This window comes from Mobula hypostoma, chromosome 15 (assembly GCF_963921235.1).
Source record: "Mobula hypostoma chromosome 15, sMobHyp1.1, whole genome shotgun sequence".
Taxonomy (NCBI): Eukaryota; Metazoa; Chordata; class Chondrichthyes; order Myliobatiformes; family Myliobatidae; genus Mobula; species Mobula hypostoma.
The window spans coordinates 38,429,893-38,454,143 of NC_086111.1; the positions used below are offsets into that span (position 1 = coordinate 38,429,893).

The 24,251-nt window shown below is 38.4% G+C and overlaps 1 protein-coding gene across 7 annotated transcripts in view; it reads left to right on the plus strand.

Moving 5' to 3' along the window:
* Window positions 1-6,391: 6,391 nt before the first annotated feature.
* Window positions 6,392-24,251, plus strand: part of foxp1b (forkhead box P1b) — a 570,970-nt gene continuing 553,110 nt past the window's right edge. For 4 of the 7 annotated variants that reach the window (XM_063067911.1, XM_063067914.1, XM_063067909.1 and 1 more), the window contains exon 1: window positions 8,111-8,529. The gene's annotated coding sequence lies outside the window, so the exon portion shown is untranslated. Of the gene's footprint in view, window positions 6,411-8,110; window positions 8,530-9,179; window positions 9,344-14,042; window positions 14,142-24,251 lie in introns of those variants that run through there. The other 3 variants (XM_063067910.1, XM_063067913.1, XM_063067912.1) reach the window with 3 other exon arrangements.

Sequence of the window (24,251 nt, forward strand, 5' to 3'; positions counted from 1 at the left end):
GCTCAGCAAGCTCCTTAGAAAGCACTGTGGTGATGAAAAAAAAGCCAATTTTTTTTTGCCAATATAAACTAGGACTATGGGAAGAACTCTTGTGCTTTTTCCCTTAGTTTCTGACACAGAACGATAGAATCATAAAAACTTACAGCACAGAAACCCCTTCAACCATGCCAACCATGATGCCAATTTACACTAATCCCCTTTGCCTGTATTACACTTGTATCCCTCTACTCCTTTCTTTTCCAAGTATCTAAATATGTTTAAATAGTTGTAATAGCATCTGACTCCAAGGCCCCCTCTGGCTGCTCTTTCTATATATTCTGCATTTTCTGTGTGAAAAACATATCTTCCAGACACCTTTAAATTTATCCCCTCTTGTTTTAAACTCATGCCAGCTAGTTCAAAGCTCCTCTGCCCTGGGAGTGGGTTAAAAAAACTTTGATTATCTATCCTACCTATGTCCCTCATAATCTTATAAACAATAATAAAGGTCACCTATCAGCCTCCTGCATTCCAGTGAAAATAAACACAGCTTGTCCAATCTCTGCTTAGATCCACAGCACTCCATTCCAGGCAACAACCTGGTCAATCTCTTCTATACTTCTCTATTGCTACCAAGCTCTTCTTGTTTGATGACTAGAACGAGAAACAACATTCTAACCAATGTTTTATATAACTTCAACATGAAGTTCTTCCTCTTATACTCAATGCTTTGGCCTAGGAAAGTAAATATATCATAACTTTATTCACACTTCATCCACCTGGTTTGCCATTTTCATAGAGCTATGAAGAACTTGTTCAATCTTACAGAGGGATCGACATCCTAGATTTCTGTGCTCAAGTCTCTGATATGTCACATAAATCTAAACTTTCTGACTCATAAGTGAGAGGGCTATTAACTGAGTTACAATTGAAACCTTGAGTGCAACCTAATTATGAACTGTTTGTATTGTTTCCTTGAGGTCTTATTTCAATTGAGATTGGATTTAGGTTTCATAATATGAAGCTGCCAGCACAGAAGAATTGCATATTCAGAGGTTGCGATCAAGTAGAAATAAGCTTTATTTTGTCATTCTGTTACGATGCAAAATGACATTTTCCATCTGCTTTGCCAATTTACTTGGCAATATTAACACAATCTATTTGAAAGTGAAGGTTAATATTAAAGATATCCAAATAAAATGCATAGCCAGTACATGTTGGAATATACTAATCCCTAAAACACTCAGGGGGTAGAGGGTGGTTCATTTGTGTTTCTGATATTTTCTGTTTTATAGAGACTTTTTCAGCTTCATGTGATAGGTAATGCATATATAGGATATTTTAATAATAATGTGAGTCAAACTGGGAAAAAACTTAGCATTGGCTTACTTTACATACTTTATTAAAAAATTTATATAAATGTGTATTATATAACCAGTACTGAAAGTGCATGAAATCTCATCATAATAATATTCTAATAATTTTCATGTAATATTTAATAGAGAATACAATAACAAAGAGGACCTTGCTGAGAAGTCAGTAATATAGTATTCAATGTATAGAAAGTCATCCTGAGATGTATTCTTAGTTGCCTGTAGACAGGATATTCAAAGTTTTGTTGGATATTCTTCACTAGAATTAAAATTTTGAAAATAATTTGGTCAACACACACAAAAGGCTGGTCGAATGCAGCAGACCGTCCAGCATCCATAGGAAGAAGCACAGTCGACGTTTTGGGCCGAGACCTGACGAGTCTTGGCCTGAAACGCCAACTGTGCTTCTTCCTATGGATGCTGTCTGGCCTGCTGTGTTCCACCAGCATTTTGTGTGTGTTGCTTGAATTTCCAGCATCTGCAGATTTCCTCGTGTTTGCGTTTTAAAAATAATTTGGTCTTTATTTTAATTGAGGGATATTTAGTAACCTTAATGCAGTGGCCTGGCCTTTTAAACCTGACGCCTTCATCACAATCAACAAAATGAGATGTGCCGAGAAACTGAATCCTAATGATCTGTTGTACAGGAAATATGTTTTTATTAATTTAATAATGAAATTGAAAAAAGTCATAATTCTTGATATTATTTTAAGATGAAATCAACAAGAATGTGAATAGATTTGTTTTGTTTGAAGCTGCTTTGCTAGATTCAGAACATTCTTCCAACTACTCTGATTAAATTCAACACCAATGTTTAACACCATCAATGCTCCCAAACCTTTGTTACATTGCACATATTTTGAACTTTGATGCCAAAGAAATACTTCCATTGCTGCTCTAATATCAAAGAATTAAACCTTAATGCCTTAGGGGTGTCAATAAGGGAAGTTAATGAGACAGTACAATCAGTGCCAACTACCCAATCATAAGGACAATTATCATATTGCTGTACCGCCTGAAGATAAGTTACTGGTTTTATCAGGGAAATTAATGGTATAATCATCTGCAATCACTGGTGACAATATCATAAGAAACTCTGCTTAAACAAAGTGAATTTGAAATATCTAGGAAGACTCAGCTGTAAACCCTTCAGGTTATTTATTTCTCTTATGTTGAGTTAAAATCAATGAAAACATTTGAGTCAGACATGTCTGACTGCTCCCACATAACACGAAATACTGGAATCACATTCTCTACAGTGAAAGAATAAAACACAGATTTTATTCACCTGTTGGCAGTTGCTGTTTGTTTACATAATGTTGTAGAAATGCCAGCTCTTTCTTATGTATGGTAAGGAGAAATTTAACCTTCCATTCAGAAATTCTATTCAGTTACTCCACCGCCGTTCAAATAGAAGAAACTACATTGTACAAATTTAAGACTTATTTTCATATCCTAATGGACATTAATCAATATCTGGCTATTCATTCAGTAAATTGTCTGTCAAATACTAATCAGTAAAGGGCAGGCTTGATTTTACTTCTGTCTCTACGATAGTGATGAGATCAGGAAAATCTTGATACTTCCATTTGCTTCAGCCTCTAACATGCTCTTTGAATAAAAGTCAGAATTGTTAAGTTACCTTCAGGGATAAATTTTGTCTTAACCTTTTATTGCAACAAGCTTCTAAGGATGGCTATAAAAGTTATTTTAATGAGCACTGGGACATTCAATTATCCATGTGTTTTATTTGTCAGAAATATCCTAGACTAAGAAAATATGTCAAGCGGTAGCCTGTTAAGGAGTGCAGCTTATCTGTGAAAAAAACACTATCTTTGGAGTCTTTTATCTGAGAAATCAATCTTTTTTCTTTATCCCTCAGATGTAAGCTGAGACATGATGCAGTTCAGCTTAGCTAAAAATATATATAAAACTGCCTGTGTAGTTAGCCAACAGGACTATGGGGATGGCTTATTGCTTCTATTACAACTAACTACAGGCCTCAACTGAGGTCTTGATTTGTCCTGCTGAGCTGTACGGCAATTGGAAAAAATACAATAGCAGTATCCTCAAGTGCCATTATTCTCTTTGTAGGTAGAATGATAGACAGATTTGCATGTACTTTTTTTTGGGGGGGGGGGTTGGCTGTGTGATCAATAGGAACACATTCACTGATGCAAAATTGTAGAGAAGGCTTCAAGCTGTGAAACTGGGTGATTGATGATAAAGCAACAGATTAAAGGAACAAATAGGAAATCAAACTGAAGATGGGAACTGAGAAGCTAATTAGGATAACACAAATAAAACAGAGGAAAATGGAAGATAATTAATAACAAATACAAAAATTCTATAATTAAACAAAAGCAAAACATATCATAGAATCCAGAAAATGAGAAGCATAACAGCAAGGGAAAAATAGCAAATGCATTAACTGAAAATAGATAAGTAAGGTTCAGTTTAAGTTACGTTTTGCAGCATTTTATATGGTTACATCTGAGTTCAGTATTTATGTGTCCAGTTGCAAGGGAGAAAATTTTATTTTCAATGATTTAACAAACTTTATTGCAAATGAAACTGATGACACTTCGGGATTTTGCCAGACAGTAAAAAAATATATTTAGCTTCTTTGTAACTATTGGCCCTTGATTTCATTGGTTTAAATATCTTATGCTGGCAGTGCACGGCTTTATTTAACATTTATGTGTTTATTTTATGTTGGATAAAAAAAAGGTATGCTGTTTACTTGGGTAAGTTTATATCTCTTGAAATTTGTGGGGAGAGGAAATTAAAAAATGTAAAATGGAAGAAAATTAAAAAATGCAAGAAGTGAAATTTAAACAAGGGCAATTTGATAATTCACAACCCTGGAGAAATACCATCTTAATGATTTTAGCAAATTCTGTACAATGTGATCTTGGATATATGGTGAAAGTTGAAAAGTAACATTAAAAATGCAATTTAATCACAAATTTTGCAATGAAAACCTGTCATTATAAGGGACAGAGCTCTAATAATCAACAAAAAAATCTTACAGTCTACAACCAACCTGTAAAAATCTTCATCTGCAAGAGACTCTTCAATGAGTCATTTATTATTATTATTTATTTATTTTTCTTTTGTATTTGCAGTTTGGTGTCTTTTGCGCGCTGGTTGTTTGTCCGTCCTTTTGGGTGCAGTATTTCATAATTCTATTCTGTTTATTGGATTTTCTGAGTATGTCCGCAATAAAACAAATCTCAGGGTTGCATATGGTGACATATACTATATGTACTTTAACAGTAAGTTTATTTTGAACTTTAAACATCAGTGGTCATATAGTGTGCTATTATCTGGATAGAAACCTAAACTGGTTGATACAAAATGAACAGTGAGATGTGGGTGGGTGTTTTCATTTTGCACCATCTCTAAATGTGCACAAATTTCGGGAAACACAGCTGAAAAGAGTCAAAGGGATGACTGGTATTTGTTGATGGAAAAGCATATTCTGTTATTCATTGATGAAAAACACAAGTACAAACGACCTGAATGATCCAAGACCTAGACAGAATAAATGATGTAACAGAACTTTCAAAGTCTATAGTGTGAAGGGGGCAAATGAAGACTATAATTAAATTGATAGGAAACTTTAAAAAAACTGATTACTAGATAAGTTGCTTGAAGATCCAGAAGAATAAGTGAGAAAATGAGCCATAAGAAAATGCAAGAAGGAAACTTCATCCTCCGTCCATCATACCCTTTCCCTTAAATTCCCTCTACGGTCACAGTTTCAACATGTTTTCTTCAGATGTTGGTACCATGCTAAGAGCAAAATCACGGTTATCACTGAACAGTGAATATTTCAAATATTTCCACTCCTGAACTGCCTTTGCTGTAGCAAGACTTGAATGTGGCAAGCAAATGCTAACAATCTGTATGTCGGGTGGGTCGGTATCTGACAGTCCATATTGCTTACCGACAACACTTGTGGAAGCGCATCCCAAGACAGAATTGCAATGCAGACCCAAACAGGTGAAAGACTGTACTAATGATAACCGATACGGATAAGTGAACATACTACTGAATCCAGGCATATAAACATTACACATAACGGGGATAACTCATCCACCCAACATCCATAAGACCGTGATACCGATGCAGCTGAGTGACTCCATCTGAGAAGCTACTGAGTTAAACACCAAAGCTAATGAATTCCCCAAAAAACCTTACGCCAGTTTCCGCGACACTGCTGATGCCTCTTCGCAAAGGTTAATGTGCTCCCTCTGATGAATCCGGATAATTATTGTACTTTTAACAATATTGTTTTTTTTTAAAGATACATGTCTAAAACAAATACAAGAATCAGGAAAAGACAGAGTACAACACTATTCTAAAAGTGTTCGCTCGCTGAGATGCACACTAATGTTGAATCTTTTCATAAAATCTTTATAATATCCCCGGCTGAAATAAAATTCAGTTACTTTCCAACCGAAGTGCCACGGAGTCTCGAACGATTGGAATAGAATCTGCGAACGCTCATTTATCCGATTTCATTTCAAGTTTTTAGCGTTTTTGTTAAAGAGTCTTAAACAAGAGGGTAGTTAGTTTTGAATGAGTGCGTAGTAATAATAACCGTGAATTTATCCACAAGGTATTAAACTTAGTTTAAAAAAACAAAGCCTGTATTGTTTCTATTTTTATTTCACATTGAGAATTTTAGGACATAGCTCGGTGTTAACTGTGCATTTCTGAGAAAATAACGATGAAATGAATTGGAAGTGAGATTATTAAATAAGAAATTGACTCTTAAATAATGTGAAGAAGAGCATACGAAGAATTGAGAAACCACAATTCGCTTAAGTTTGCAATCAGGTTCAACATTTAGGTTGCATTGGAGATCATTGATACCCCTTTTTTATGTGCACGCTACCTCTTCACTTTGCTCTTGCAGTTTTGAATTCACAAAGCAGAAGCCTGCTAAACCCAATAATCTGAGCTGAATATCGCGAAATGTCCATGCTGTTCTCCGAAAGAGCCGCGGGTCTTCACAATTCGCACAGAACTGCCAGCGCGCTCCTTCAGGTAAGCCGTAAAGCGAGCCAGTGCAATGGTGAGTCTGCCCGGGGAGGACTCAGAAAACTGCAATCGAAACGAACTCTGTTACCTTCCACTACAGTTTTTCGTTCGGAGATAGAAAAATATCCCAGATATTTTCGGCTTCTGCCTTTTGATAAAGACCCATTTCAATTTATTTGATGCGAAATAGACCACTATTTAGACGGGCTGAAAAGAACTGCAGGAAGTTCCGCCACTCAAAGTTTCAACCGTTCAATTTTAATACTTTTATAAAATACTTTTTATCGTAAAACGGGTTGAGAATTATCCTCTCTGAGCCTGTAAACTTAATGTTAGTAACATAGTTCATTACGTATTTGCAATTAAACCAAAAAATGACAATTAATGTAATATGAATTGAAGTCAGTTTTTGATTTTTTTTGTTCATTTATTACCAGGATGCCTTTAGCATAATATTTATAAAATTGTAACATTTAATTCTGCAACGGATCTCACACAAATAACACTGCCTTTATACATTATATTCTCCTCGACTTTTCCCGATGCTTTTATAACCAGGGGATGGCGTTCCAAGCTCTCCGTTTGCGCAAATCCATCTCTCAATAGAATGGAGACTTGAAAGAAATCCGCCAATCTTCAGCACGGCCACCGATGCCCCCTTTAATAAATTAAGCGTCATTTATAAATAAATTTATATCTCTGCATTTCAGTCCTTGATCAAGGACACGCAAGGTTTCAGAAAGATTTCAGTGAAATTGCAGATTAATGTTACGTTCTAGAAGTGTTAATTGGACTACTGAACCGATTCGCAAGCATTTTTCAAGAAAAGAAAAATCGCCCCATCGGGTTCGTAATTAATGTTTTTTATTATAAGACTATCAAGGAAAAAAATTGTCGCAGTTTCGTGTGCTCGATTGTTTCAGAGAGTTATATATCAATTCCCTTAATACGCAGAGTAAGAATGTATCAGAAGATAGGTCTTAAAGGCGATTAAAGGTTTGAAGGCTGGTGTCATACACCACGATGGTGGAGTTCAGAGCTGATTATACCCAGACAATCATATCAAAGAGCATCTTTCCCATTCATCAAAGAACTGAAATGATACAACTAGATGTGCACAACAAGCCATTAAAACAGACATGAATTACAAGTTATAAACTTTACCCTGTACATCTTACCCCTTCCAACTGAACTTTTGTTATTTCTTTCCTTTGTAAAATAATAAATAACCCTTGAACAGAGCCGCAGCTACTGAACGAGAGACAGAAAAATAAGGCACATTAGTGGCTCGACACTTCCAGATCGTCCTTGTTTTTTTTATATATAGAGTCAGTGAAGTAGGTAAGAGTAGGTTTGGCACTCAAAAGATTGACACTTTCCACTTCCTGACAGGGTTGTCCTCCTGCTGAACTTTCACCTCCCGAACCCAGCCGCCTTCATTGGCCAGAGTGCACCGGGCGAGCCGTGCCGAGCGGAGCCGAAGCGAGCGGAGCGCTGCCGCCTCTCGGAGTCGCTTCCTTGGCCCAGCTGTCTGTTAAGAAACACACACACACATATACACTTTCACTTTTTTACACAATCACTTTCACTGGGTCGAGCTTCTTCACAGCCCGAATGACACCGTCGGGTTTTATGGTTGTTTATAATTTTGGCCTTAAAGCCAAAATTGCACCGGTGCACCCTAAATGCGCTCAAAGGTCTAATCCGAGACCAGCTTTCCCCCCTTAAAGCCCTGATACATGTTGTTTACACAGCAGGTGGATATGACGTCAGGGGGCAGCTCGCAGCAAAAAATAACAACATCCAACTCCGCGATTTGTATTCTCTCCCCCCCCCCACAAGACTCATTAAGTTCTCTAGAATACTCAATAATGAAGAGTGGGGTAACGCGCGCAGCAGGATAGGAAAGAATTCCATGAAGTGTGAGTTCAATCCGGCTTCTTAGTTGTACCAGGGAGATTTTTCTGTGTTTGGAAAGCGGCAGCTCTACAACGTAGTGCCAGAGCGGAGTAATATATTGTTATTTATTGTGTGCTTGTTGCATGCTTTCTCGTACACAATCGCATGTGTGTTGCAGGGTCAAATTATCTTCTGGTTATCCAACAACCTAAAGCTGTACCAACTGGTAAGTTTGAGTTTAATTCTTTTTTCTTCCCTTTCCCCATTCGCTTTTAGATTAACTCTTTCTGCTTGGCTTGACTTTGATTTTCTTCAAGCCCCACGTGCAGTTTAGGGTGTTTGCAAAAAAAAATGTTGTTGTTTGTGAAAGTGAGTTTCGATTCAGGCATAATTAATTTGCATTGGCCATGCAAAAGAAAAAATGCGCTGGCCGGGGGGACGGCGGTTTGTGTCTCAGTTGAGATGTGGGACTCTCTGGCTTGTTTAACAAGGGGTTATAAGCGAGTGTGGCCAGTTTCAAGGAGTTGCGTTGCGCGAGGTTTCTTTTTGCGAGTTTGCTAAGAAGCAGGAGCAGAATCGGCAGTTCGCCGGAGACCTGACAGGCTGTGGACCGAGGAATCTTTTTTCCAGGATCACACCATTCCTGTAGGGGGAATAGGCACACAGTAGGAACCGCATGGGGAGGGGAGGGGGAACTCCTGAAATTTGTCAATTTTTCTCATCCACTACTTTCGAAAAGACCCGTGTGAGTTTGGATGGGCATCACATGAGACCGAGAGCATCGAATTATATTGAAGGTCATTAAAATATGAGCAATTGAGGATCCCAACATTTGCACAATTCTATTTAGTCATAGTTTGAGCATTCCATACTGCTTTGCATTGAGTTTTTGTGTGTGTGTGTCAGTTATTTATTGTGTTTGGGGGAAGGGGACATCATGTTAATGTAATGGCTAGTGTCTTCAGCTCTTCAGTGCGACCCGAATTGACTTCATCTTCACTTTCTCCAAGTTTTGGCCGCTGGGAGCTCCAGTACTTAAAGTAAGCAGCCTGCAGCCAGAGCGCTGGCGGTTTAAACTTACTGCTGTTTTAAGAAAGTAGTGCTATCTGCTGGAGAGTTGTAATGCGTTGCAGTGTATCGGACGGCCTAACGCTTTAGCTGGCTGGGAATGTTACTGGGTGAAAGGCTGGAATCACCCCGACAGCGAGGGTGAGCGCAAACCCTCACTTCCAGAAACAATACCAGTGTTTCAAAACGAAAGTCCCGGCCAGTGCCCTCTCCGCCCCCGCTCGCTCATTCACCATCCTCGGAAGACAGATAGCTTTTCCCTAATGAACGCCCCACTCTGTTTGAGGTGAGGTGTGTGATACAGGGACACCGGCCGGAGCGGGGCAGGGCTTGAGATGAGTTCGGACCCCCACCCAACCCCACCCCTCAACCACTGGCTGGATGAAGAGTGTGGGGTGGGTGGGTGATTGCTGGTGGGGGTCGCGGTATTCCTTCAGTGCTCGTTCCGGGCCCGGCATCATATCGCGTTGCCTGTCCCCGGGAGCTCAGCTTCCAGCCCTTTACTTTATAGTTAACTCAGTGCTTGTTAACTTTTTTTTTGGTCGACGAAATACTACGCAAGTAGCCGAGCAGTGGTGCAAGGACTCTCCGCTGTGGTCACGCCGGTGGTTAGTCAGATCTTGTATACCTCCTTGTGTCTCCCTCCTTCCTTCATATTCGCCTGTCAGACGGGGCTGCACGTCAGATGCGGCTTTCCATCTCAGGACGTCCACTGTCATTGGAGCAACAAACACTGGAGGATAAAACAATGCTTCATTAAAACACTCGTCGTTATTATGTCTGTCTGCAGTATATTAAAGTAGATTTTAAAAACAAAATACTCCATTCTTGTTCCCTTCTTTAATGGTAGGGCGGCGCGCGCGAGTTCCTGACTGAAAGTTGTTCGCTCGACTTCGCGGACTTGCGGGGTTTTGGCGGCTGTCCGGGCGGACAATGAGTTGTTTGTGTTTGCCCGCGGAGTTTAAAGGGAAGAACAACGGTAGGGACAAGGTAGCGCGCTTGATGAAGTTTAGAATATTTACCCAAATAACTGTATTAGTGATAATATTAATCAGGCTGTTGCATCCCCAGGGGCGGCCATTCGCAACCCTCCCCACGATCCGTTTGTTATTTACTTGGGGCATCTCTTGAGGGGGCTGGGGAGGCATTCAAAGTAAGGGTCTGTTTAATGTTTAGAGAAAAGATAACAATGTGGAATTCAGTCCTCCTTCATCTTGGATTATCAAATGTCTGAGAAAATCGTAGTAAAGTAAACAGGCCAGCAAGAAGCGAACCTTGACAACCCAGAGCAACGAAGCATTTGCAGATCAAACAAAGCCTCTGCTGGGCCGTTGTCAAGGGTCTGCTTCTCCGAAACCTTTCAACCGTGTGCCCGGGCGGTGAGCTTGCCTTTTCGCTTCTGTACACATGGAATTGCACAATAGTAAAACTAAATGATAAAGGAGAAAATCTGACCCTCTCCCTTCCCCTCAAAAAAAATCACATGGGACCCCAAAACCTCCACTGTCCAAAAGCGCTTTTAAGTTTTTACATTAAGATCTCACCGTGAGGAATGTAACAGTTGAATCATATGGATCACCTGCCTTGGACTACATTCTTAACAAGTTCCAAAAGATACACGTTATTTAGAAAATTTTTATTAGCCATGTGCCTCCATTTGTATGAACATATAGAAGGCGTACAAATTACTGAATGTATAATCGACTATTATATTGCTATTTATACATATATATAGACTACTGTTTTGGTGCTGGGGCTCGACATTCGTTACATGCGCTGTGGATTTTTTTCAAATTAACGTTAAGGGACATTGAATCCAGATTCATGTGGAACAGTGGTGTAGAAGTGGAATTTGCTATGTTTTGCTAGAGTATGGTTGCATTAAGAATAAACAGCACTTGAACTGCAACAAAATATAGTGGAATATTTCATAAATTAGGCATGTTTGTAGCCAATTTCTTCAATGCCGAGATGCAATATGCTTTGATGGTAGCTTCCAACACATTGGGACATTTTGAGATTTGGTAAACTTCTACCTACAGTAGGACTTTGCAAGAACTTTGAAAGTGAGAACATTCAACCGCAGTTCATTTTATAGTTGGAGATACTGGACACCAGCTAAGTTTAAAAATTGGTAAAAATACACACAGTGGAATAAATAAATATAAAAACCTAAACATCAATTTTGATATTTGCATGTGTAGATTTTCTTAAATATTTATATGAAACAATCCTTCACTGTGAATAGGCAGCAAACCTCAACAAATCGTATATTTATGCATTTAACTTAAATCCATGGAAATATATTAACCATAATTTATTTAAGTATATACAGTTCACTGAAAAATGTTTCCACATGAAGTATAAACATCATAAAATAATAAAATTGTTTCCCCTCTGGAGTATTTGTCCAGTTATCTTAATGTCTACGTACTATATTGTACTATCTAGCAGATTTTGCATGGTTTCTTCTCTTATGAAAGCAGTTTGAATTGGTAAACTGGTATGATAATTTAATAGCTAACATTTTTAAGAAGTTCCTTTTAAACAATTCAACATTTAGATGCACTCTAGCTGTCTGTACAAATGTCCAAAAATGTTCAACTGTTGTCTTTCGAAAGTTATTTCCTTTTTATTAAATTGAATGATAATAAAAAAAGGAAGGCAGTATTGTTTGGCAGAATTTGAGAGAGCATATTGAACATGTCAATCAGAAACAGAGTCTTCCTCCTTGCCATAGTTGAGTCATTTGCTTTGCACTGTTGTGGCTGTAGGTTTTTGAGTCGGAGCATAAACTGACATTTGGAAATAGCATATGTGTAGTTCAACTAAGAGCTAGGGCCCTTGTAGGTCTGTGCAAATAGTTCGAGTATTTCTCAAATAAATAAAGCTATTTGGACAGATGTTCTTTAATCAAAGGGAGGAGATAAAAAAAATTAAATCCTGCTGATTGTACATTGCTTGAGACTTATTCATTCTTCTTGTATCTCCTGACAACTTGCTTTAAAGCTAAACCATTTGTTTTTAACAAACACATTATATGGCATTATAATTGTGCAGTTTAATTATAAAGTATTGACAACTATCCCAAGTTATTGCATTTTTAGATGTGGTTACTTTTATAAACGATAGCAGGAACAGTTTGAAATTTAGGAACCACATTTAATTATTACATATCAGAACTTCCTCATTTGATATTGTTTAATAATCATTGTAAGAATATCAATATATTAATATTTAACATGAACATCTTGACTATAGATTGCATTACTGGGTGCATATTAAAGCCTATTTACCATTTATGGCAAATAATCAGTATTTCAGTAGATTCATACCTGTACATAAATTCACAAAATTGCTGGAAAGGCAATCCATACCAGAAAAAAGTAATTGGCTCTTAATGAATAAAGTTGGCATTAGGTATTGGAGAATTAATGATTTTTGAGTAAAGTACATTAGCAGAGCGCTGACAGACTTAATTACACATAAAGTATGATGTAGATATATGGTTTTTCATTGCAGTTCAATAAACTTCCCAAAAGCAAACCAAATTCTCTAGAGGGTCTTTATATAATGGGATAGCATGATTGGCCTTTGTCAACTAGCAATTACATTATGAATAGGTGTTAAGCTATTTTCAAATGGTGAAAGTACGTGTATAATTTTGTTTTTGATCCCTAAGTGTCTAACATAGTGTTTTCAAAAGTTTTTCTCGTTATTATTGAAAAAAATAAATTACTTGCTATATATTTTGGCAACTAAAAGTCCCTTTTCGTGTGCCATATGGATGGTGTTTAGACGCAGTTGTGAAAAGAAATCATTTCTCAGTTTTTGAAGGCAAGCCAAAATGAGAGAAAGAGTTAATGATGCGTGACTTCTGAATGACAACAGCACATTCTTTGAAAACTAACAGGCTTAACTAACTTTATAAGAGCAATTGTGGTTAAAGTGCCATTTGATTACATTGATTCTGTGAAATGGTTGCTTTCTGATATCAATAGCAGTTGTCATATATTAAGGTGTACCTTTATTTCTGAGGTCATCATAGCCCTGTAAGTGACTCTGATTACTTTATTTGTGTTTCTCCGATGGATCAAATGGGTATTGCAGTGAATATTTACTGATCAATTCTTTTCACTACTTTTCATTTTAATGTTTTATTTTGTGCTGTGATTTCCTGCAGCTGTTGTAAATTGACATTTATTCATATATACTCAAAGTTCTTTGATCTGAAAGCGGAAGATTTTATTTTGAGGGTAGACCAAAGATGATTAAATTTCATATTTGATTGTCTTATTTCTGGTATTGCATGAACTTGTTTCAACAGTGATTTAAAAGTTACTTCTAATGGGTAAAAAATTCAGTTAAATTATTATTAGAATTAAATAGTTTAAGTTGTGATTCAAATCCAGTTTAATACTTAGTAAGTTTAAACATGTTTGTAAACATACTTTTTATCATCTAAGGCCTGACAACAATCAGTTTATAATAATATAACACTTAAAAATTTTGTGATTTGAAAACACAGTAATGACATTATTGTGGTTTGTCATGATCCATAATTGACAATTGGCCTTATGAATATAATATAAACAGTGGGTATATTTGCAGCAAAGGTTGAAATTTTAAAATAGATTGAATTTCAATAAGATGTTCTATAATTTTATACAGACTGTTGATAAAAGCACACTGACAGCTGTATGGAGATCCACTGTTAAGGAGCTCTGGAACTTTGACAAAATCTCACTATGATGAGGATGGTTCATTGAAGTAGGTCTAAATTTTTAACTGTTTATTCCCCTAAATTTATTATAACCAAGATTTGCAAAAATAAAGGTTGATTTGTTACTCTCTTACAGTACTTAATTTGAAGAAAAATAACTATCTGGAATTGATGGCTTATTTGTCTTAGCTATGCCTCAAATGTGTGAAATTGATGTCTGCTAAGTTATACTCTTTGAAAGAGAGTGAAATTGATATTCATATGAGGATATAAATGAAGAGGAAACAAATTTATCAGGTTGTTAATTAAACTGTGCCAATACTATTACAGTGCTGTAGCACCAATAGAAAGTCTACAATTTAAACAGTTTGCATTGCATTTTGGAATGCTGGAATGCCTTCATAATAAAGTTGAAACATACCAGTGAGAATCCCTTCAATCAGACTATCTGCCAACATTTCCTACTTTCCCTTCATCGACTAAAATCTTGGCAGTCAGAATTATAGCAGTACTGCCGAATTTACAACAGAACAGTTGATTTTTACTGAAAACACCCATGCCTTTTACAGGTAGTTATCTTTTGGAGTTAAAAATAGTCTCTAAAAAATCTGATTTTGTTTTGGTGGAACTCATAGTGAGCAGTCATGATTATATTACTGATGTCATTATTGTACCAGCAAGTTGATCACAGTTATATTGTTGCTTTTCAACCACTGGTAGGTTTGGTCAGACAAGTCTTTGCCAATTTCTAGCCTTGTCAGTTGAAGGAATACATTTGTAGGGAATTGCTGGAAACTGCATTTTTGTGATACTTAAAAGAAAACAATCTATTTTTTATTGTCTAAACATGATATTTGTGACTGATCTAACTAAATTTAAAAGTGCATACTGCTTCCTTAATTGCAGTTCTAGATTATTATAAATTAAGATAATTTATAATAATTAGTACTTTAACTAGATTATTATAAACTAAGCGAAAATTAATTTAAAAACAAATTCTTGCATTATGAAAAAGAACAGAATGTATTTTTACTTTTGAAACTGAAATATAATGTATAGGCTGTTAAGGCATTACAATACTGTTGAATTTGAAGAATTTTTTTAATTTGAAAGATTCTGGTGTGAACAAAATTAAAATTTTGTAATATAGTACAAATGGCTGTGGTTAATTAACAATGCAGTTAACTTTTAAAGCTAATTTAACACCAATAAGTTTTTTTTAGATTAGTAGAGTATGGGGACACTCAGTCCTCGTTTATTGTCATTTAGTGCTTGCAACTCTGTGTGTCCGACAGAGTGATCAGCAGCACTGGGGCTCCACAGGGGACTGTCTTGTCTCCCTTTCTCTTCACCATTTACACCTCGGACTTCAATTACTGCACAGAGTCTTGTCATCTTCAGAAGTTTTCTGATGACTCTGCTATAGTTGGATGCATCAGCAAGGGAGATGAGGCTGAGTACAGGGCTACGGTAGGAAACTTTGTCACATGGTGTGAGCAGAATTATCTGCAGCTTAATGTGAAAAAGACTAAGGAACTGGTGGTAGACCTGAGGAGAGCTGAAGTACCGGTGACCCCTGTTTCCATCCAGGGGGTCAGTGTGGACATGGTGGAGGATTACAAATACCTGGGGTATGAATTGACAACAAACTGGACTGGGCAAAGAACACTGAGGCTGTCTACAAGAAGAGTCAGAGCCGTCTCTATTTCCAAAGGAGACTGAGGTCCTTTAACATCTGCTGGACAATGCTGAGGATGTTCTACGAGTCTGTGGTGGCCAGTGCGATCATGTTTGCTGTTGTGTGCTGGGGCAGCAGGCTGAGGGTAGCAGACAACAACAGAATCAACAAACTCATTCATAAGGCCAGTGATGTTGTGGGGATGGAACTGGACTCTCCGACGGTGGTGTCTGAAAAGAGGATGCTGTCCAAGTTGCATGCCATCTTGGACAATGTCTCCCATCCACTACATAATGTACTGGTTGGGCACAGGAGTACATTCAACCAGAGACTCATTCCACCGAGATGCAACATGGAGCGTCATAGGAAGTCATTCCTGCCTGTGGCCATCAAACTTTACAACTCCTCCCTTGGAGGGTCAGACACCCTGAGCCAATAGGCTGGTCCTGGATTTATTTCCTGGCATAATTTACATATTACTATTTAACTATTTATGGTTTTATTACTATTTAATTATTCATGGTGCAACTGTAACGAAAACCAATTTCCCCCGGGATCAATAAAGTATGACTATGACTATGACTAGAAATGCATGCATTAGAAAATGATACAATGTTCCTCCAGTATGATATCACAGAAGCACAAGACAGACTAGGACTAAAACTACAAAAAACACATAATTATAACATACAGTTACAACAGTGCAAAGCAATACCGTAATTTGATAAGAGTAGACCATGGGCACGGTAAAAAAGTCTCAAAGTCCCGATAGCCCCAACATCTCACGCAGATGGTAGAAGGGAGAAACTCTCCCTGCCATGAGCTTCCAGCGCTGCAAACTTGCCGATGCAGCATCCTGGAAGCACCTGACCACAGTCCAACTCTGAGTCTGTCCGAAAACTTTGAGCCTCCGACTAGCCCTCCAACACCAAGCCCCGATCACCATTCTCTGCCGAGCGCTTTGACCCCGCCCCGGCCACTGAGCAACAAGCAAAGCCGAGGATTCGGGGCCTTCCCCTCCGGAGATTTCGGATCACACAGTAACAGCGGCAGTGAAACAGGCATTTCAGAAGTTTCACCAGATGTTCCTCCGTACTCTCACATCTGCCTCCATCAAATCAGAAATGTGCACGGCATCCTACTTGACAGATAACAGATATTCATCACCAGAGAGGCCGCGCGTGCTGCGTTGTGTTGCCATCTTCTCCTCTTCCTTAGATTCGGTTTTGAAGCAAACTTTTCGTACAGTTGTCATAGCAAATTCCTTTCCCTGAAAAGGAACATTGTGACAATTGTGTTGTAATTAATTCTAATAATTCTGGTTGTCAAAAATTACTTCACTCCTAAACATTTGTTTTGATTGAGTTTTAATATTTTCAGATTGAAATTCTGATAGACATAATAGTTTGATATGAAACTATATCAAGTAGGCTTTTAAATTCAGGAGATGTCCTGGAGTGGTTTGGGATTCATTCGGAGATATTCTGATAGCCCTTTTGGAAATTATTAATTTAAGCTACTTGTGAGTTCTTGAGAACATTGGAACAAGCCCCCAGTTTTGCTCTGAGGCAAACTCGCAAGTAGTAATGATCCATGCCCATATGGTTTAACTTGGGTTTAGAAGCACTTGGGGTTTCCTGGACTTTTGATCCCTATGTGTATTACTTTTCTTTGTTCCTACTAATTATACAGCAAAATAAAATATGATGTTCGTAGTAAATATAATTTCCATTAAACTCATCTTGGGCTTCCGGCTGGATACAGGTATCAATTATAACCGATATTTCAATGACAGATTCTGCCGTCTTCTTCAGGAATGGCAGAATTTGTCATTGAAACATCGGTTATAAACGATACCGCTACCCGGCTGGAAGCCCGAGAAGAGTTTATTTGTCGTACACGCCGGGAAAGCACAAGGTTCTTTTTCATGATTTCCATTCTTAAAAACAACTGACAATTGTCAGTTTATTGCCAAGTTTATTGCCAAGTTTACTTCTCTTTCTTTGTTTGGTAGGGTCTGGCTTTGAAGGTACTACCAATGGGGTTGTGTTTGTGCTGTCATTGACATTGCGGAGGCTCGGATTGCATATTGGCAGTGTCTTCCTTTGGGGAGGAGATACATAGAACAACACCCAACCTACTTTTCACCTCCCCTTCCACATGAATGTGGGCAGTTGAATTATTCGGCTGTGGTATTGGTAACAGATTTCTCCCCTCACTAGTCTAGAGGCACTGAGGCCGATTGTTACATTTCATTGATTGAGATAAATTAATGTAACAAGTGCATACTTAGGGTTTGAGTCTGTACTGGTCTGTAGAACTTGGTTACTTATTGAGTTAATTCACTGAGTGATCAGGAGGGCCCACATAATGACTTAAACACAGATTGTATTTGAAATCAGATTACTGGCAAGTTGCTTTTACTATGATGTTTCCTTTGGAAAAGTCAATTTGTGGGATTGCACATCTCAATAAAAATGCTGCTTGCATGTTAGTAATATATTAGCTTTTGCCACATTGTCTCTTGTGGTTCCCTGCTGGTTGTAGTGTATTAATTCAACAAGCAGAATATCGGATAGATATCTGTCCAGAATTAATGTGCACAATCAGTTAAACTTCAGTAAAGGGCAACCTTCATTTTGGACTGTGATAAATAACTGATGAAACCAAGGTGCAGATTTAGATTATGTCATCCCTGATAGTCACATAGTGTATTGAGTTCTGCAACAACAAACCTAATTACACATACAAAGTAAGATGTATATCAAATGAGATGCCATCACGCAGTTTCAATTACTGTATTGTATAGCCTGACTACATTGTATTTCCTACTTCTGGTCTTGATGAAGGGTCTTGGCCCAAGGTGTCGACTATTCATTTCCCTCCATGGATGCTGTGTGACCCGCTGAGTTCCTCCAGCATTTGAGTGTGCTGCTTTAGATGCTAGGTTTTTTTTTCCCTTCCAGGGAATATCTTTTCTAAATCAAAATATGTACTGATAGTCCAGCAATCTGGTTTTGCTAAAAATAGGCAGATTCACAAGATGTAATAGTATGTCAACGAAGTACTGAGTGCAATTATTTGAAGTTGTACTTGAAAAGGTGGGAAAAAAGCCTTTAAAATGGTACTGCTGTATCTGTTGAAAGGAATTGTCAATTGCTGGCAGTGAGCAACATAATTGTAGACTTCACAGAGGTGTAGCATTATGAATCTTATACATGCAAAACTTTAGAGTGCACATAGTAAATTGCCCATTTTTTTCATTCAAGTGGTGTCCTGTTAAATGTAGAAATGGCAATTTAATTTGTGTTTATTGGTTACAGTTCACTTAGCTTTGGAATATCCTATTAAATAACCTTGACTGGGTCTCGTAATACCAATTTGTAATAGAATAACTGAGATTTACTGAAAGGTAGGAAGTTGAGAGAGCAAAGCACTAATAAAAGGATGTTGAAAATGAAAGATATCAAATGGAGTAAATGATATTGAATGTATCAACTGGTAATGCTGGGAGTGGTGGCGGGGTCATGATGATTACTTAGTGCATACTTTAATTATGAATTATTATGCAGTTAGGTGTTAATGGAACAACCGCTGATCTTTACCATACACATACATTGATTTGGAGATTAAACAGGTTTTAATGCACATGACTTGTGGGAAACTATTTGAAAAGTTCATTATGTAACAGTTTGTGTATATAAGATGCTAAATGGAAGGAATAGAGAAGTCCATAAATTGACCTTGCAGACAGAATTTTACATAAATTGGGAAAGGAATTGCTGAAAAGAAATCTGTCATGGGGAAAATGCTCCATTTACTGAAAACACTTCCTAAATACTTACAACATATGGTACTATTGATCAAAAGATTATCGGTTGCATTTCTGTGGATCTTCACTGTGGTTAGGTAACATTTCATAAATATGGTAGAATGGGTGGCACAGTGGCACAGAGCAAGTGCTGCCACCACACAGGTCCACTTTCTGTCCTGACCTTATGACTGGAATTTTCACATGGGGGATGGGGGTGGTTGATGGGTTTGTGGAAGGGAAGAGGTTACAGGGAAATAATTGGGGAATGGGACTTCTGGAAATAATCTGCAAACTGGCATAGACACAATTGGCAAATGGCCTCCTTCCATGTCATAATATTTCCTAGAAGATTGTATTGTGAATTGATGTGTACACAGGATCAACAGAACTATTAAGATTAAACATACACTCAGTGACCATTTTATTGGGTACCTCTTGTACCTAATAACGTGGCCACTGAGTCTGTGTTCATTGTCTTCTGCTGCTGTAGCCCCTCCACTTAAAGGTCCAATGTGTTGTGCAATCAGAGATGCCCTTCTGCACACCACTGTTGTAATACGTGGTTATTTGACTTGCTGTCACCTTCCTATCAGCTCGAACCAGTGTGGCCATTCTCCTCTGACTTCTCTCATTAGCAAGTCATTTTTGTCCACAGAGCTACTGCTGACTGGATACTTTCTGTTTATCACACCATTCTTTGTAAAGTCGAGAGACTGTGTGTGAAAATCCCAGGAGATCAGCAGTTTCTGAGATACTGAAGTGACTCCGTCTACCACCAACAATCATTCCACAGTTAACGTCACTTAGATCACATTTCTTCCCCCATTCTGATGTTTTGTCTGAACAATAACTGAACCACTTGACTGTGTCTGCATCTTTTATACGCTGAGTTGCTGCCACATGATTGGCTGATTAGATATTTGCATTAATGACAGGTGGACAGGTGTACCTAATAAAGCAGCCACTAAGTGCATCTATTAATGGTATAGCAGTAGTTATGATTCGCATTTTCACAACATTTAATTTATGGAACCTTGGAAGCTCTGACCTTAATACCCCTGAACTGCGTACAGCATTGGCTGCTACTGGTGGAAGTTTGGAAATACAGTAGATTCCAGTTAATTGGGCCATCAGTTAATTTGGGGCAGGCACTTATTTGGGACAACTCTTGAAGAACAAAAACAGCTGGTATTCCCTTTGTTTGTTTGGGACACTATGCTGCTAAATTGGGATAGGAGACTGTTGCTGAACAGTTTCTAATTAGTGCCAGTTGGATGCGTTTGTGTGGCCATTAGATACCTCATCATGCTTAGAGTGAACAGTTTTTAAATAGCATCAGTTGCGTGTATTTCTTTTCAAAAAGTAGTGACTTTTGTTGCTGATAGTTGGTGAGAAATAAGCAGTAAGACAATTCAGAGCAGTTTTACCCACTGAGATTGCAAGTATTCAGACTTGGAAATGCCAGAAATGGCCAAGAGTGAAAATGAAATGATTTCACTACTTCAACAAGTTAGGAAATACAAAAAACTTGAAGGAATCAACAATTATCGTGAATGTTACCCTTGGTCCCCACCAGACATTCAGTTCTCATAATACATAATTTGTTACTCAGTTAAATGGTAGTTTGTCTTTTTTATACCTTATTAACTATTTACATAAAACTTTGGCTATTTGGTGTTCCATTTTACCGGAATCCACTGTACTTGCATCTTTCCTTTGCTCAGTACTTCCATACGTTTTCCTGTTCATTATTTTCAGCAATCACTTGCAGTTATTATTAAACATAAAATGATCCGATTTTGCTTATTCCTGTACTTTATGTCAGACAATAATTGAAAGATTTACAGCATCGCTTCCCTTTGCAGACATAAAGGACATATTCTTTCTCCTCACATTCTCGGGAGTTTGGTTGTACCTGACAATTTAAGATCTTATATGAATTTTCATCTTCATTGAAAATAACTAAGGTTAAAGGATCTGCATAAGTGTACAAAGTAGTGTATTCATAAAGGTATTATATACCTGAGTTTGTAAGCTATTTGTGATATGAAGTAAATATTCAGTTGTTATTTTATATGTACTACAGGGTAAAATCTCCGCATTACCAACACAAACCTCGTGTTAAATTCATTTTTACAGCTATTGGAATCTGTCCAGTTCGTGCATTGGTAGATATTTGTAATTTCAATTATTTTATCACAGATGCTGATTTTTGGAAGGTGACTTCGCATCATCATTAGCAGGGACCAATTCAGAGTCTTTTGAGAAGACTAGCTTTCCACAATTTTCTAGGAAGTGTGTTGAACACGTTAGACATTACATTGCAGCATGCCTTGTCCATTAAGGATTGTGGTTAGCAGATCAGCAGTGTAACTGAGGTAGGATGAATGCATCCTTTTTATTCAGGGTTAGGAATCAATATCCAGAGGCATATGCCTAAGGTGGGGGGATTTAATAGGAACCATGGCAACTTTTTCACCCAAAAGGTGGTCAGTATATGGAATGAGCTGCCAGAGCAGGTGGTTGAGACAGATACACCAATAACATTTAAAAGACACGTGGACGGGAGGCAAATGGTATAGAGGAATGCAGGCCAACCTTGGGAAATTGGACTGGCTTAGACTGGCATTTTGGTGAGGATGGACCAGTTGGGCCAAAGGGTCTTTTTCTGTGCTGTGTGACTCTGATTCTAATTGGAGTTAGGGTGGGATGTATAACTGACAGTAGCCCACAGCATAGCAAAGTCATTTTACTTAGAAAAGAGAAACCATTTGAAGAAAAGTATAAATAAAAACTAAAGGAACCAGGAGTTTCACTTCTGCAGAAAAATCCAGTGAACAGACAGTAGTTAGATATAAAATTATTTGCTTAAAATCAATCTCAGTCACTTGCAGCTGCATGTTTACCAGTCTTGATTAACAAGAGAATTGTCCAATCATATCCATTTTGTCTACTATGTGATTGTCACTGTACACAGCCACATAGTCATGTTTCAAGAAAACCAATCTGCATTTTGTGTATGTAGTAAAGAAACATATAGAAATAATTTAAATTAATTATTTTGTTGTTTGATATGAGTGGTGTCATCTCTCCAACATGGAAGTGAAATGGAATAAAATATTAAAGGGAGAAACAGTAGAATAAATTCGAGAATGAAACAAGTAGTATAAATTTTAAAAAATCTTTAAAAAAAAAATCTTCAATAGAGACTTTCAAGTGGTGGATGGTTGAGCTTCTCAGGACAAGGCTTGTTGTTTATTCCTTGAGCATGCAGATAGTCTTATGTCACTAATACAAAAATAGTCACATTCCAAGGGTGTTCTAGTATTGAACATCCACAGCTGTTGCTGAGAAGTCATGCTTATTGATTCGTGTACCCTCAGCTAAACAGAAACAACAGCAGATTTAAGTTACACACATCAAAGTTGCTGGTGAACGCAACAGGCCAGGCAGCATCTGTAGGAAGAGGTGCAGTCGACGTTTCAGGCCGAGACCCTTCGTCAGGACTAACTGAAGGAAGAGTGAGTAAGGGATTTGAAAGTTGGAGAGGGAGGGGGAGATCCAAAATGATAGGAGAAGACAGGAGGGGGAAGGATAGAGCCAAGAGCTGGACAGGTGATAGGCAAAAGGGGATACGAGAGGATCATGGGACAGGAGGTCTGGGAAGAAAGACAAGGGGGGGGGACCCAGAGGATGGGCAAGAGGTATATTCAGAGGGACAGAGGGAGAAAAAGGAGAGTGAGAGAAAGAATGTGTGCATAAAAATAAGTAACAGATGGGGTACGAGGGGGAGGTAGGGCCTTAGCGGAAGTTAGAGAAGTCGATGTTCATGCCATCAGGTTGGAGGCTACCCAGACGGAATATAAGGTGTTGTTCCTCCAACCTGAGTGTGGCTTCATCTTTACAGTAGGGGAGGCCGTGGATAAACATGTCAGAATGGGAATGGGATGTGGAATTAAAATGTGTGGCCACTGGGAGATCCTGCTTTCTCTGGCGGACAGAGCGTAGATGTTCAGCAAAGCGGTCTCCCAGTCTGCGTCGGGTCTCGCCAATATATAAAAGGCCACATCGGGAGCACCGGACGCAGTATATCACCCTAGTCGACTCACAGGTGAAGTGTTGCCTCACCTGGAAGGACTTTTTGGGGCCCTGAATGGTGGTAAGGGAGGAAGTGTAAGGGCATGTGTAGCACTTGTTCCGCTTACACGGATAAGTGCCAGGAGGGAGATCAGTGGGGAGGGATGGGAGGGACGAATGGACAAGAGAGTTGCGTAGGGAGCGATCCCTGCGGAATGCGGGGGGGGGGAGGGAAAGATGTGCTTAGTGGTGGGATCCCGTTGGAGGTGGCGGAAGTTACGGAGAATAATATGTTGGACCCGGAGGCTGGTGGGGTGGTAGGTGAGGACCAGGGGAACCCTATTCCTAGTGGGGTGGCGGGAGGATGGAGTGAGAGCAGATGTACGTGAAATGGGGGAGATGCGTTTAAGAGCAGAGTTGATAGTGGAGGAAGGGAAGGTTCCTCCACACTCAGGTTGGAGGAACAACACCTTATATTCCGTCTGGGTAGCCTCCAACCTGATGGCATGAACATCGACTTCTCTAACTTCCGCTAAGGCCCCACTTCCCCTCGTACCCCATCTGTTACTTCTTTTTATGCACACATTC